The sequence below is a fragment of the Pleurodeles waltl genome, chromosome 3_2 (genome assembly GCF_031143425.1).
Source record: "Pleurodeles waltl isolate 20211129_DDA chromosome 3_2, aPleWal1.hap1.20221129, whole genome shotgun sequence".
NCBI classification, from domain to species: Eukaryota; Metazoa; Chordata; class Amphibia; order Caudata; family Salamandridae; genus Pleurodeles; species Pleurodeles waltl.
Window position 1 is genome coordinate 27,063,461 of NC_090441.1, and position 6,000 is coordinate 27,069,460.

Consider the following 6,000-nt stretch of genomic DNA (forward strand, 5'->3'; position numbering starts at 1 on the left):
TGCCCTGGGACATATCCCCAACATCATTGGTGCCATTGATGGGACACATGTGGCATTTGCCCCCCCCACAGGAATGAACAGGTGTACAGAAACCGGAAGAGCTACCATTCGATGAATGTGCAGATGGTGTGTTTGGCAGACCAGTACATCTCCCATGTCAATGCCAAGTATCCTGGCTCTGTGCATGACGCTTACATTTTGAGAAATAGCAGCATCCCTCATGTGATGGGGCAACTCCTGAGGCACCATGTGTGGCTAATAGGTGAGGCCAAGATCCCAATACAGTTGACATAGGTGTCTGGGTATGGGGTTGTCCCTAAGGGTTAGTGTGTGTCTAACAGTTGTCGCTCGACATTTGCAGGTGACTCTGGTTACCCCAACCTGTCATGGCTACTGACCCGAGTGAGGAATCCCAGGACAAGGACAGAGGAACGCTACAATGAGGCACATGGGTGAACTAGATGAATAATCGAACGCACCTTTGGCCTCCTGAAGGCCAGATTTCGGTACCTCAATCTGACAGGTGGTTCCCTATACTACTCACCAAAGAAGGTGTGCCAGATAATCGTGGCCTGCTGTATGCTGCACAACCTGGCTTTGCGATGACAGGTGCCTTTTCTGCAGGAGGATGGGCCAGATGGTGGTCTTGTGGCAGCTGTGGAGCCTGTGGGCAGTGAAGAATAGGAGGCAGAAGAAGAGGATATTGACAACCGAAACAACATCATCATGCAATACTTCCAGTGAGACACAGGTAAGATGTCACTGCTTCCCACATCTCATACTATTGTTGGAGCTAGCATAAGTCTGTCATTTTCACTCAGTGTATGGACACTGACTTGTCACTTTGACCTTCCATTTCACAGATCTGTGCCCTCTGCTATGTTTACTCTGGCCTACAGCTGTGTAACATTGGTATGTGCACAAGTACATTGACATTGCTATAGTTCAGAGATGTTGCAATTACACATTAGCGAAAGCACAGACTGACTCCAGATTGTTTTGTGATCGAAGTGTGTTTATTCCTGTGCAAATAAGTGGTGGGGGTTGTAAAATGGGCTGGGGCGATGGTGGAGGTATGTCCAGGGTGACATAGTGGGACAGAAGGGTGACATTCAGGGGGGTCTTATTTCCTGGCGGGGGTCTTGGCAATGTTCTCTGTCTTGTTCCTGGATCTCAGGGACCGTTTGCAGGGTGGTTCTCCATTTGCAGGGGGTGGGGTGATGGTGTCCTATTGTTCCTGTGGCGGTGCCTCCTGTCCACTAGCGCCGGCAGAGGTGGAGGGCTGTTCATCGTCCAGGCTAGTGTCTAGTGTCAGGGGCCCGTTGGTCTGCTACTGTGTCCCTCCTGGTGTTGAGAAGGTCTGCCAGCACCCCTGCAATGGTGACCAGGGTGGTGTTGATGGACTTCAAGTCCTCCCTGATCCCCAGGTAGTGTTGCTCCTGCAGCCGCTGGGTCTCCTGAAACTAGGCCAGTACTTTGCCCATGGTGTCCTGGGAATGCTGGTAAGCTCCCATGATGTTGGAGAGTGCCTCGTGGAGAGTGGGTTCCCTGGGCCTGTCCTCCCCCTGTCGCACAGTAGTCTTCCCAGCTTCCCTGTTATCCTGTGCCTCTGTCCCCTGAACCGTTTGCCCACTGCCACTGCCCCCATAGGTCCCTGATCGTCCTGTGTTAGTGGGATTGCCTGGGTTCCCTGTAGTGGTGGACACACTGCTGATTGACGTGTCCTGGGGACAGAGGGATGGGCCAGCTGGGTGGGTGCTGTGCTGGTGTTTCATGAGGGGGAGGCTCTGTGGTGGTTTGTGACTGTGTCAGGGGAAACGACTGTCCCGAGGTCCCTGATGGGCCGGGCTGGTCATCTTGATCAAGGCATGCAGAGCTGTTGTCATCACTGTGGGTATCTTCTGTGGGGGGACTGGATATGTCTGGCACCTCCTGTCCGGTGAGGTTGGATATGGGTCCTGTTGGGGTGTAAATGCATAGTTATTGTATCTGTGTGTGCCATCTTGTGCAATGGGTGAGTGACCCTCTACTCCTGTGTTTGCATTATTGGCTTGGTCCTTGTGTGATTGGTGATTTTGGGGCATGAGTGAGTCTCTGTACTGGAAATGCTTTGGTGATGGGTGTCCATGCATTGGTGTTACATGCAGGGCTTGGTTTTGGGATGTGTGGGTTGTGTTAGTGAGGTATCTATGGGTTGTTGGGGTGATGGGTGTAAGGGTGAGGGTGGGGGTATGTGATGGCATGCAGGTGGGGTGTGGGGGATTGAGTAGTAAAGATATGTCTTACCAGAGTCCAGTCCTCCTGCTACTCCTGCGAGGCCCTCAGGATGCATAATTGCCAAGACTTGCTCCTCCCATGTTTTTAGTTGTGGGGGGAGGAGGTGGGGGTCCACTGCCAGTCCTCTGTACAGCAATCTGGTGTCTGGATACCACAGAATGTACCTTTCCCCGTAGATCGTTCCACCTCTTCCTGATGTCATCCCATGTTCTTGGATGCTTTCCCACTGCATGAACCCTGTCGACAATTCTGCGCCATGACTCCATCTTCCTTGCAATGGATGTCTGCTGCACCTGTGATCCGAATAGCTTTGGCTCTACCCGGACGATTTCCTCCACCATGACCCTGAGCTCCTCCTCAGAGAATCTGGGGTGTCTTTGAGGGGCCATGATGTGGTGTGGGTGATGTGTGAGGTGGTGTCTGTTGTGATGTGTGAGGGGATGTGTTGGTGTGTGTTGTTTGAGGTGCGTGGATGTTGTGTAAGTGATAGTGTTGTGTGTCTGTGGATGCTGGTGTTGTGGATGCTGGTGTTTTAGGTAGTCTCTCTCTCTCTCTCTGGTCTTCTTTCTAAATGTTGGTTGTAAGGGTTTGTGGGTGTGTGCTTTATATTGGATTGGGTGTGTGGGTGTGGTGTGTGTATGTGTATCAGGTGTGTGTATTTCGAATTGTCCAATGTGGTTGTGTTTTGTAAATGTGTGTGTATTTTGAGCGCGGCGGTGTGTACCGCCAGTGGAATACTGTGGTTGAAAGACCGCCGTGTTGATTGGTGGGTCGTGATACTGTGGGCGTATTCCTGTTGGCGTGACGGTGTCAGTTTTGGTATCGCCAGTTTATCACTGACCTTTGGTGTGGTGGACTTGTGTGGGTGTCTGTATTGTGGCGGATTCTGAGCTGTGGGTCGTTATACCTATAGCGGAATTCCGCGGCCGCAGCGATATGTTGGCGGCCTTCTGCACAGTGGGATTTACCGCCAGGGTTGTAATGAGGGCCTTAGTGTCTGTTTATTGTGAAACACTCTTATGACTGATGCATGGTTTGTGCCCTGTAAAACTGTCATACATAAAATGTGGTTTCTAATGTTCTCCAAGAGGTACTAGCAAGTGTTAACATTTGCTTTTACAAAGAGATACCAGTTAGTGGACAAACTGCACAGTCTGAAATTGGAAATGAGGGATTAATGCTAGTTTCCCTGCTTGACCAAATTGTGTGATCCTAGGCAAACACTATTTCAGCCAGCCTCCTTTTTTTTGTTGTTCGTCTCGTATTAGAGCACCCTTGAATACGTTAGTACAGGATACATGCTCTACAAAAAACCTTTCTTGTGTTTGATTTAATAGCCTATGTGGTTGTGCCATCGATTTTAAGAAGATAGACCACATTTAGGATACATGATACCTAACGTACATCTTAGCACACTAATAGTATTAACATCATGTAGGGGGCAGGAGTGCTTCTCAGTTTCTGTTTAAAAACTCTCACTTGTAATAACTACTTCTCAGTAGGGTGGTATAATATGTTGTGCTAAGGTGAAATACTTCTATGTGTTAAAATACACTTTTTTGAATTGTGAAACTGTCTTATTTTCTAACACACTTTTTGTTGCAGGATGTGCATTCCAAAAATGTTGATGGCTCGAGTCGAGTATGGGCACTTAAAGCCAAAGACGACCCTTGGCCTAGCTAGTTTGGCTCACACTGTTATGTTGTTTGGTTTGTCCTCCTCTTTAGTATTCTATGTAGATCACTCAGTGGATTACTTTTTTTGTCACAGATATCATATGGCTTAGAAAGATGGTGTAAATTTACAGAAAAAAAATGCCCTCATTTTAGCTTCTGGACCATCTTTCATCACCTCTATGGGAAAATCGTAAGAAAACGGTCTTCTCTCAAACTAAAACAATGAAATCCCAGCAGAGTAAAATCACCTTAGAGCATATCACAATTTCTAAAAGTAGAATGGTACCATCAACAAATTATTTATATTGTGACTACAATTTGTTATCACTTGTTATACACTCTCTTTTTTTATGACCCTCCAAACCTGCCATTCACTATAATGCATCTTAATGGGGTGCTACATGTATGTTGATCCCAAGATGGCTGCCAGCACTTCCTGGTTGAGGTGCTGGCAGCCAATCACATTTCAAAATGACATCTGCGCATAGGCTCTGCCCAGATATACACATTTCTTTTTCCTTTAATATATTGAAAACTGCTGAACAAATTGGCAGCAAATAACATAAAGTGTGCTTTCTGGACCAAGAGCTACCCTTCTGTCAAATTTGATGTAATTCTGTCCAGCGGTTCGGGCTGTAGTCGTGTTCAAAATCCCTTTGGGAATTAACATGGGAACCTCACTTTTTTGATCCCCCTATTTCTTGGCCCCTGCTTGATGGATCACCTCAAAACATTCCATGCACAACAAAATCCAAGAAGACACTTTTTTAGGGGAAAATTTCATGACAATTCAAACGGTGCCAAAGACATAGTCATGCAAAAAACGCTTTTCCTATGGAAATTAGGTACTAAGTATAACTACCTACTGGTGTTCTTGCGTTTTCCTTCACAGGATTCGAAAACGCTTCACTGAAGTCGAGGGATCTTTTGACCCAGTGTAGAGTGTGGTTACCCATACACAATCATTTCAAAACCAACAACAAATTTAAACACCAGGGCCCATGTGGCCATGGAAAAAAGCTCCAATCAATAAAAGTTTTGAAGCTTTATTTTAAAACTACAAAGCCAAAGTCACATAAATGGTGTGCAAAATCAAATTATAAAGATAAATGAAAACTATGGTTTGATAAAATAAGTTTTATCTACTTGACATCAACGCCATAAAACATTCAAGCAGAAAAATACATATTAATAATTAAATAACTTGTGAAACATAAATATACTTTAAATCAGACTGCAAAGCCAATAGTCAAATCAAATTACAAAGATATAGAAATCAGGATTTGGTCATAGGTTATCCCTACTACTAAAGAATTAGGGAAAGTATGTGTGAGAACGGTCTAACACATGCGGGCAAAAATCAAAAAGATACAAAATAATTTGGAAAATCATCTATCTCGGGCTATATTACACTAACTATAAAAATAAAATAGACATGTGTCAGCAGGCTAACTTGTATTAAAGAAACACCGGTCAAGGGGAAGTAACATTTGATATAGAATATACCTCTCCTATGATCAGCATTCAATTCAGTTTCATCAGCAAAGCATGTAGATCATCAGCAAAGTCTCTAACAAGCACCATCAGGGAGTGCAGAACCCGGGCTCCACAGGGAAACAATTAGAAAACATCCAAGGGGCAAGGACCAGAAGAAAACCCTGAGGGGGACTGATGGAAAAACGTACGAAGTTTTCCCTATAGTAAAATTCACGAATGCATCTGATTAGACAGTTCAGTGGTTCCATATCACGCAAAAAGGGCAATATCCAATTAGAATTAGAATTCCAAGCAAACTTGCAACATGATAGAGAATTATCAGGTTTAGTCTGAAGTCATCTCTTTCTTCCATGTGAATCCAATAGTTAATAACACTTTTGTACATCTCTTGATACAATGCAAGTTCTTCCCAGGGTGTAAAACGATTTCAACAGTTCCCATGTGAATACTCATGTTAATAGTATCAACTGCTTTAACCTTTAGTCCACAGGCCTAAATATTCCAGAATCAAGATAATTGGGAAACAATTGAATAATGGGTTCCTTTTCTA